Source organism: Arvicanthis niloticus, chromosome 18, assembly GCF_011762505.2.
Source record: "Arvicanthis niloticus isolate mArvNil1 chromosome 18, mArvNil1.pat.X, whole genome shotgun sequence".
In the NCBI taxonomy this organism is placed as follows: Eukaryota; Metazoa; Chordata; class Mammalia; order Rodentia; family Muridae; genus Arvicanthis; species Arvicanthis niloticus.
Window position 1 is genome coordinate 30208808 of NC_047675.1, and position 10730 is coordinate 30219537.

The following is a 10730-nucleotide window of genomic DNA, read 5'->3' on the forward strand; positions in this document are numbered from 1 at the left end:
AGGGGAGGGGAGAGGAAAGGGAGAGAGGAGAGGAAAAGAAAGGAGAGAAGAGGGGAGGGGAGGGGAGGTGAGAGGAGGGGGAGAGGAGGGGGAAAGGAGGGGGAGAGGAGAGGGAGAGGAGAGGGAGAGGAGAAGAGAGGAGAGGAGAGGAGAGGAGAGGAGAGGAGAGGAGAGGAGAGGAGAGGAGAGGAGAGGAGAGGAGAGGAGAGGAGAGGAGAGGAGAGGAGAGGAGAGAAGGATTCCATTTTCTACTCTTTGCCTTAGGAAAAGGCAAGAAGACATCGGCCTGTGCAGCAGAAAACGAGCTCTTGTCAAACACTGGACTGGCCAGCACCTTGCTCCTGAACTTCCCAGCCCCTAGAATCATGAGGGAGGAGTGTTGTTTAAAGCCTCCCCAACTGTGGTACTGTTGTTATAGCATCTCAAGTTAACTAAGAGACTAGCCTTGCACAGCTTCTTCATGGAGGATGTGAACACACAGAAGCCCAGACATGGTACTTTCCACAGCCACAGGAGAGCCAAGATAGTCTTCTAAAGCAGAGTCAGTTTCTTGGTCCCAGACTTATTCTTGGGGTCAGAAAGTTCTCCACCCTTCGGGTACATCAAGAGAAAGCTACACCGTGATTCTTCCAGGATCCCAGGATAGAGGACTTGAGAGATTTCCTGTTTTGAAAAAGCTGAAATCAAAAAGTGCTGTCATTTTCCTTAAATATATTCTTTTGAATAAAACATCTACTCCCGATGCCAGCAGCGAGCTTCGAAACATGTTCAAGATGACATGATTGATAATAAGAAGGCTTTTTCAAGACGTTTCTAATCCTATCGTCCTGGTTAAAGAATGCAACTCTTCAACATGATGTATGGCCTAATAAGAAGGTACACTTGAACTCAGGCTATTTATTTATGCTTGCGTTTTTGACAGATGAATATTAACTACTGAGAAAACGGTAAAGCCAATTAGTAAAAGTTGAATCATGTCCAGATGAAAATATGATCATAAATAGATAGGTAGCTTGTCTCCCAAACAGCAGCCCATCAACAGGCTCTGTCTTCCTCTGTGGCTGGGCCTCTCCCTTCCTGGTACTTCTGGACTGCAATGAATGAACTTGGATTTCACAACAGAGTCTAGGGTCCCTAAGGAATAATGGCGTCTACTGTCAAAGTCCCTTGTTTTAGATCTTCATGAAAATTGTGCTTCTGCTTACCTGGCTGCTGTTGGCTGACCTCTAGCATAAGGCAGAAGAAGCCGAGCTCCAAGGAAGAGTCTCATCTTTTCATTCTTGGAGAGGGGAACCTGCCATGCAGAAATGGGCTATCAAATCCTCCGGTCCCACCTCCCTTCATCTTTTTAATCGCTGCTTGTTCTGCCTTCAGTGTTTGCTCTCAGGAGCTAAATAAAGCTACAAACAAAAAGCCAATTTATAAGCGAGTCACATATTCAAAAATCTTCACTGAGTACCTGCTATGTGCCAAGTACCAGAAATAAGAAGTGGACACAGTTCGCTTTCACGGAACTTTGAAATAGTATCTCTCTGGGGACCTGGAGTGTGCTCATGCCCTGAGACTCTGTCAGCCCCTCCCCCTTCCAGGAGGATATCTTCTTTCTGAAGCAGGGAAGGAAGCCTTGAGGGGCTGATGGCAGCTTCCAAAATTAACAGGGGTTGAGTTTACACAGCGCAGCGTGTGCTTGCAAATGTTGTGTTAAGCTTCTCAAAGTAGAGAATATGCAACCTGAGATTCCATTTGGAGGCTGTAAATTATTCTTTTCCCCAGAACCCTGAGCACCAATATGTCGCCCTGCCTTTAAAAAAAAAAAAAAGAAAAAAAAAGATAATTGCTAATTTTTAATAATTTCTTGATGAACTGTTGGTTCTGAATTAAAGTAGCTCTACCACTGTATACTTCAAGACAGCAATAAATGCTGTTTAAAGTACAAAAGAAAGACTCCATCGCTCCCCTCCCCTCGGGCTGCATATTTAGCCAGTGGTCAGATCCACCTATTACCTGACCCATATGCCACATTCCATTACAAACCATTTCTTTTTCAAGGAAAGAGGCCTTCGGCAGCCAAAAACATCACTTTCACTTTAAAAAGCTCTTCTGTTCTCTGGTTGGTTCCCTCTGCCTTGATTGTGTGCTTCACCAAGTAGGCTAATGGGCTTTCTATGAAACTCACTGTTCCACTTTTTGAAGCCTTTAAGAAGAAATAGGTCCAACCTAAAGTCCTCCTAGTCTGTGTGAGACAGGAGAAACATCGGAAGTATTTGCATTTTAACCCTTCATTTGTTTGAGTTGCAGAAGGGGATGCCTGTGTGTGTGTGTGTGTGTGTGTGTGTGTGTGTGTGTGTGTGTGCACAGAAGCCATGTCGGGGCTTGAACAGGGACTCTGTTCTTGTAACCATTATGTGTCCTTCTCTGAACCACTGCCACTACACATGTTGGTTTGCCCACCATCTGGCTCCTGCTATCATCCTGAGATTGGGCAGCCTAAATGAACTGTGCAGAACCTCCAGAAACCCTCGGAATCTAGTCCCATATAGGCAGTGAATGACATGAGTCATCTCGAAGAAGATAGCAACATGTGGCTGTGCGTGGTACACTCATCTTGGTTGTCAGCTTGACTGGATTAAGAAATGCTTAAGACAGGACTGAATAGATATCTGAGGAGTTACTTGCACTGACTGGTTTCCTAGAGGACCTGGGATCAATCCCCAGCTCCTACATGAAAGCTTGCAACCATCTTTGTTTCTAGTTCCAGTGGATCCACAAGCCTCTTCTGGCCTTTGCAAGCACCAGGTAGGCACAGACATTCATGCAGGCAAAACACTCATAGACAGAAAATAATTTTCTTTAAGAGAGATTAATTAGTAAGGCACCCCTCTGAGCAAACTCTGACAGCTTTTCAAGGGAGTCGGTTCGATCATCAGGGCTCTGCAGTATATGGCATCACTGGGAGACAATGAAAGGCTCTTGAAGTCTAGCTGGAGGAAGGTCATTGGGCATGTGTCCCTGAAAGCTAGATTTTATCCTGATGTCTTCTTGTATTGCCATTTTTTGCTATTCCCTGTCTACTCTAAAGTAAAGAACAGCATAGGCATATACATATACAGGCACAAGACCAAGCAAACTTGAACTAAAGAACTCTCAGAAACCATGAAGCCATGGTAAATCCCGCCTCTCTTAAGTTGTGTCAGAGAGACAGGAAACATAACTAACACCATCATGAATGGGATTTTAATCCGTTCTTCACACACACACACACACACATACACACACACACACACACACACACACACACACACACACACACACACAGAATTCCAGCTTCTTCCCAATGCACAAATAGAGTGGCAAACTATTTTTCCATGACCGAAGTATTAGCCTCTAATGAAACGCACAGTCTGAGGGCTCAGTCACAGCTCCTGGAATCCACCCTGAAGCCCCATGCAAACATCACTCTTCATTATTCAGCTGGACTTCCTTCGAGAGATCTCATTGTAATTCGATTTGGCCAGAAGGCCTGCGGAATAATATTAAAGCCATAAACTGTGTAGAGGAGCAAATGCTGCAGGCACAGAAGACAAGTTGGATGCCCTGAAAACTTATTATCATGCTCCAAATTTAGTGTCCCCCATGTCTAAGTGGACACACGATGTTAACCATCAAAGTGTTTAGACATCTTTTATTCCTTGTCAGGAAAAATAAAGTTGTCTCCTGTCATGTTGGACAGTCTGAGTATATATCTCATCGCAAAGACAACAAAAAATATGTAATTTTATGTGTGCCTGTACCCAATCATTTCAGTCTGAAAGAACTTCAAATTGAAATTAATACACTTGTTCAGCGTGTCATTTTAGTAAACCACAGCTGAGCGGCAAGTGCAGAACAGTCCAGAATACTTTCAGCTTGTCTTACCATTTATTTTTTATTTTTTTCCAGTAAGACCAAAGGAGTGAAGAACCGTAGACATTTATCATTTTAAGTCATTTCCTGTAGACTGAAGGGCTCTCCCTACCATCATGGTAATTGTTAATCAGCTCCATAAACACAAATTATATGGAACTATTTTATGTGTCCTGGAATTTGCAGAGACATGGTGAGCCAAGCCAAGTGAGTCTCCTAAGTCTGCGCTTTCATGGTACCTGTGTGACCCTGAGGTTTTAAGGAGCACGTGGAGGACCATTAACCTGTTCTACCACCAATTTGCTCTGCCTCTGTGGTTTTAAACAAGCCACTCCCCTGTCCAAGCCCCCTTCTACCCTGTTCTCTGGAAAAGGAGCTGAGTATGTGATTCCTAATCATCCCTCTTCCTCTCACTGGAGGTGACCAGACAGGCAGACCCCACACACATTCAGAGCTTACAGAATCACAGAGTCAAAGACTCAAAGAGAGAAACCCCCAATGTCTTCTAAACCTGGGCTAGAGAAGAAAGACAGTGCTATGCAATCATGTGTATTACCTGAAGGCAAGCCAAAGTAGCCTTTGCACCACGTGTTCTGTGTAGACTCCAAGTCTATAGAATGCATGGCTCAAAACCATGAACCAAGCATGCAGTCTTAAAGAAACCGTATCAAGAGTTGTGGAGGGGGCCTGGGGAGCAATAGAAGTCTTTTCCAAGTGTCCTGTTCAAACCAGCAACCATACCAGAGACTGCCCAGGAGAGGAGGGGTAAGGTGATTCCAGGACTCAGAAGCTCTGTAGTTTTCTTAATGACAAGACTGTTTAAAATGCTTCCAGAGCACTCTCTCTACTCTGTGAGAACAGGTCCCTCTTACCCAGAAAGAGGGATCTGTATATTTATGCTTACAGTTGCTCCCAGTGTCAGGCTGAGGAACTGACCTGGAGGAAGAAGGCCACTTTCCAGGGTCAGGAAGCTGCTAGGCACCTTAGATAGGGTTCAAAATCAGGACTCAAGCTCCAAGCTCTTAGGTCCTAGATAAATTGAAGAGTAATTAAGATGTTGTTCCAGAGTAGGCTGACATGGATCATTACAGAATGTTCCAGAGATCCTAAATACATGTCTAACCTGTGATCACTTGATAACTATAATAGGAAATGATACTGATCCAATAAATATTCATAATGCCATCAAGAACCTTAAAAGTAGGGACTGAAGGACTAAGTATGGCCCAGGTTTATCATTGTTTTGTTTTGGGGTATTGGGGAGGGGCAGTGGTCAATCTCAGGAGTCTTCCATTTAATTTTTTTGAGACAGGGTCTCTCGTTGAACCTGGAGCTTGCCAAGTCAGCTAAAGTAGCTAGCCTGGAAACCTCAGGAATCCTTTTGTCTTCCTCTTGCCAGCCCTGGGGTTACTGGTAAACTCTAACACAACTTGGCTTTAACATGGATGCTGGGTATCAAACTTCAGCTGCATGTTTGTTCAGCAAGCACTTTACCAACTGAGTCCCATGTTTAGCCTCTCTTTGAGCTACAGCTAGAGATGGTATAAGCTCCCTACCTCAAAACAACATACTTCCTATCACAGGATGTGATCAAAAAGACCTTCCTCCAATGAGGGTGGGATGTCTGCCTCTGCCTGGGGTTTCTGGCCTTTCAGTCTGCTCCACACTATTCCCCAGTCTCATGCACGACCCATTCCCATGTGTACCCACTCTGCCCACCAGATCTTCTCAGTCCTCAATTATTGGCCCCTCTGCCAAACCAGCTGTGCGCCTTTTTTACACCGAGGGCCTTTGAACTGCATTTTTTAGAGACCACGTCATGCACCTCACCTCCATCAGTCAGGACTCCAGCAGGCCCAGGGTCCTGTTCTCTACATTCCCATATTCGCAACAATGTATCTTCCTCTTTTTGGTGTATCTCTTTTTGGTGACTCTCCAGTAGCACTTACTTTGTTCCCCCATCGTGAGCATCATGTTACTTCCATCATGCTACTTGCCTGCTTGATGGGCTAATATAACAGAAACTGGATGACTTTCAGCACTCTTCAGCCAAACCTGATCATCTTCCTGATATTCAGGAAAAAGGGCGATAGGGGTGATTTATGTCCTATCCAGCTCATACTGTGCCTTGACTGCCCTGGAAGCTCTAACCAGAAGGATGCAAACTCTCCCCACTATGCTAGAAAGCTCTTGGTTGATAAGGACACAACACAGGGAAGAATCAAGGGAGAAATGGATTACTTTGGCCCATGTTGAGAAGGATTCTGATTCATCGTGAGAAGAAGGCATGGCAGAGTTGTGGCCGTGGGAATATTAAGCAATGTTTGCCCACATCATGACAGATCAGAAAACCAAACAGATCAGAATCAAGGACCAGGTTATCACCATGGACCACTTCCAGCAGCCTGGCTGCATCTCCCAAAGGCCCCATAGCCTTGGAAACAGCACCACAAATTGGAGAATTCATGCTCAAAATTTGAGTCCATGGAAAACATTTCACATTCAAACCATACTGGTAACTAGATCATGCTTGAAGCTAAAGCCATAAAGCTATATGACCTTATGATTTTATTTTAATCTCAAAAAAAAAAAAAAAAAGATCAGGAAGCTCATAGAGGCCCATCTGGGTTCAAATATCACAAAAGTCAGTGATGTTTTTAAAAGCAAATGGTTTCAAGATTCTCTAGGGCACAGAGAGGCTTACAGATATCTAACCATTGGCATCTCCTCCCTCATGAGACTAAGCTGCCTCCCTCTCCAGCGCACCCCGACCCCCAGCCTCCCTTCCAGTCTCTACTGCCACCAAACTGAAGATAATCTTCTGGCCCTGGGCCTCTGGACCAGATGGCTAACATTTCCCCTCCCTCCTCCAAATGGGAATGTGAGGCCCTGGCTCTTGGTGAAGAACAACTACAGGGTAAGACCAACAGCCCCTTCTTTTCTAGAGAGATTTGTATGGAACGCTTTCCAGTCCCCCCAAGACTGACTAACTCTGTTCAAATGTCTTCAGTCCAGTCATCCTATGAAAAACCATGTGGCTCACTCAATAAAGTGCTTGCCACACAGTCATGAAGACAGAAGCTCCTATCCTCAGCACCCACATAAAAGCACATGCCTGCCATCCTAGTGCTGAGGAGACAGAGACAGGAGGATTCCTGGCGCCTACTGGATAGCTAGTCTTGCTGATATATGAGCTCCAGATTCAGTCAGACCTTATCTCAGAAAGATAAAACAGAGCAGGTTAGATGACACCCAAATCCAGTTTGGCTGCCCACATGCACGTGTACATGCACGTGCACATGTGTGTGCCAGAAAACACATACACACAAAGTGAACTATAACACAACATAATCATGGTGGAAACTCGTGATTTATTGATTCATCAATATAATAAAGGCTGTGCTATTTGAAATATTCAGTTAGTGTCCCCAGTATATGTTGAGGGAAATGTGGTAGGCCTGTCCTTGTGTCATACATGGAACCTGAGCCCCAGAGGTGGAAAAATGTCTCCTGTCCAGATACCTTCTCCACATTACTATCAGCTACATCCCTTTGTCTCTCAATAATACCAGGGCCAGAGCCTACAACTACCAGGAATTCAGTACATGCTTGTTTAACTCAGCTCACTTCAATTTCAACCTACCAGTGAAACGAAGAAAAGGCATTCTGGACAAGGCATTCTGACTGAGGAGCACTTTGGATACTCACGTAAGTCCCTGGTTGAACATTAGCTTGTCTCAAGAATGGAGTCAGCCGTATGCTTTCCTGGACCTAGACACTGACTCTGAACCTCAGTGATCACACAGCAGTCAAGTGGCAGGAGAAGGCTTTGAACCCCAGCTGTCTGAAGTCAAAACTCCTCTGTCACTTCCTATAGGAAGTAAGAGCTAGTGGCTGTCACTCTCCCCTCAGCCATGTCTCTTCTTTCCAGCTTCCATCCCATGTCACAGCTCTGATGTTAGACACTGCCATCTTGCTACTCAGATGCCCTAAAACTGTGCTATTTCGATGCTGGGAAACAGCTATCCATAACTTACACATTACCATAAGTGAGTGTGAGTCAAAACATCAACTCATTCCAGAGTTCCTGAGCTTCCAGTCTCCCTCCTAGGATCCTTGAAGAGGGGAAGGTGTCCAAGGATGATCCTTGACGGCAGAGCCCACACAGGAAGCCTGCTGGGGGATTTGGCAGGAAGTACAAAGGGACATTTTTTTTTTCAGGAGGACTGTCTCCAAGAAAGGCAATTGTACATCCTCATGAACATCATTGGGAGGTCACATGGAATTCCGTGCCGCAGGAAGCATGCCTGGCTCACACTTTGCAGAGAAACACATGGGGGCAGGGAGCAGGGGGTGCTCAAGCAAAGGAGCATTGAGCTCCCTTGAGGAAATGCACAGCTGCAGCCTGGCCCCAGATCTATGCAGTCATCCCAAGACACCCCAGTTCTTCCAACCCTTGGAAGGAAGCAGAGAACCTGTGCAAAATAATGGCTTCCTGCGTGAGAGATCATGAACTCCTCCGCCTTTCTTCTCCCTACTCACATTGCCAAAGCAGACAGCCATGTGTCACCCATGGTCTTGCCATGCAGGGTTGCCCTATGAGTGCCAGTTAGGATTGGGCGATTCTGAGGCTGCAAGAGTTTCCCCTCACTCTTAGCAGTTTGCCCATGGTGGGATTGCCACTTACATCGTGTGCTCCGCTAAGGATCCTACCATTACAGCCTCTGCGCAGAGGGAAGGCAACAAATGTCTCTCTGGCCCTGAGACCATCAGCCCAGAGAGACACACTCCCTACATTTCAACCAGCCCCAGGAAAGTCAGAGACCAAGCAGTCGCTTCAATGCGACAGAGAGATACAGTCATCGACTTGCCCAGAGACTGCAGGAAAGAGTTGGCGAGTAGCTAAGCGACTGTCTCACTGTCATAGCAAAAGCAAGAAACTGGTGAAGAATACTCAAGGAACACAAAGCCAGGCATCGTGGCAGATGTATGCCTGTAATCAGTACTCAGGAGGCTGAGGCAGGAAGACTGTTGAGCTCCAGATGATCATTGGCATACCGAATGAGACTATGTCCAAAGAGAAGAAGGAAAGAAAGAAGAAAGTAAAGGAGGGAGGAAGGTGGGCAAGGGAGGGGAAAAAGAGGGAAGAAGTAGAAAAATAGAAGGGAAAGCTGTGGCAGGGGAGGCAAACAGAAGCTACGAGCACTGGTTATTAAGAGCACACGGGGTATGGCCAAGTTCTTTATGTCTGTTGTTTTATCTATGTGACCAGATAGATGGTACTGATGGTAGATTTAACAGATGAAAAATCAAACCATCTGAATTCAGAGTATGTGTACAAGGTCAGATAGTCAGTAAGTGATGGATCTGGGGCTCAAATTTAGGACCTCTAGGTTCCCAGAACCATGATTTTAATTAATATATATATGTGTGTGTGCATGCGTGTGCGCGTGCGCGTGCGCGTGCGTGTGCGTGTGTGTGTGTGTATATGTATACATATATATATATGTACATACATACACACATATGTATAGGTATGTATAGGTATACATATGCACACCTATATAGAGATTTCTTTTTCATTGTTTGAAACATGGTCTCTCTATTCCAGGCTAACCTTGAACTCTTGATCCTCCTGAAGCAGACTCCCCAATCCTGGAATTAAAGGCATAACCTGTTTCCACATATATCTTAGGAACATTGAAAATGGCCACTACAGTGACTCTAAGAGAAAAGTCACAGGCATTGTCTTCTTGCCTTGCCATGGAGGTCAAGCAGACATAGACAGTGGCTTCCAGTAAAATAGGATCAGATCTGCTCATCCTCCAAGCGGTGGCTATGAGGTGTGAGGCCAGCCAGGCGTGAGGTATTAGTAGCCTTCATTCTCAGATGCACCCAGCAAACAGGTCTTACTCTGCCCATTTTGCAGCTCAGTGACTTGAGGTTCACAGCTGGTTTAAGCTGATTTCGAACTCAGGTCTTGTTGGCTTTAACGTTTGGGACCAGGGAAGATGCTTACAAACAGAGGTCAGTGGGAACAGTCTGACTGAGTCCCTGAGCCCAGATGGATTGGCCCTTTCCTTTCCCAGAGCTAGAGCATGTGGCCTCTGATAACAAAGTAAAGAAAACTTGGTGGAGACTCTTTCCCCTTAGGGAAGACATCTCTGCTCCTGGACGTCCTCTTGAGAAGACGAAATTCTAAATTATTCCCAAGCCAAATGATGTAATGAAAATAGACAACTCGGGGGCTAAGGATAGATACCATGCCTACTACTTGGAAGCTGTGTGACTTTAGGTGAATTGTTTCACCCCTCTGAGGCTTGGTTTCCACAAAATGACAAAGTTGGACTGGATCTCCCTGGGTGTTCACTTCTGGCCATATTCTCACAACCAATAGTGTGCTGATAAACTCGGGCAAAGTCCCCAGATGGAAAAGGCTGTGAGAGTGAATAAAATTCCAGGAATATGGAGGACAGTTAAAGGCTAGAAGAAATGGGGCACACCTCTGACCCCAGCTCTTGGGAGCAGAGATAAAAGGTCCCGTTCAAGACTGACATTAGACTTTGTCTCAAAAACAAAAAGCAAACCAAAAAAAAAACCCAACGTGATGAGGGAGAGCTGCCTGACAGGACAGCACCTGCTCCTGTGATTCACTCTTCTACCCATCAAAAGGGCTCTCATTATCCAAGGATAAAGCAGCCATCGAGGCGAGGCCAATCCCCAGGCCTGCAAAGGCCACCATCTACCCGACAGAAGCAACCTAAGTTACAAAGGAGTTCTCTTGGCTCATGGTTTCAGGGAACTTCAGTTCACTGAGCCAGACAAGA

The 10730-nt window shown here is 45.5% G+C and overlaps 1 long non-coding RNA gene across 1 annotated transcript; it reads right to left on the minus strand.

Moving 5' to 3' along the window:
* Positions 1-270: 270 nt before the first annotated feature.
* On the minus strand, positions 271-6409 carry LOC143434895 (uncharacterized). The gene is made up of 3 exons (XR_013104749.1): positions 4840-6409; positions 1206-1294; positions 271-677 (listed from the first exon to the last, which is right to left on the minus strand). It is a non-coding gene; the product is annotated as an uncharacterized LOC143434895 (long non-coding RNA).
* Positions 6410-10730: the final 4321 nt, after the last annotated feature.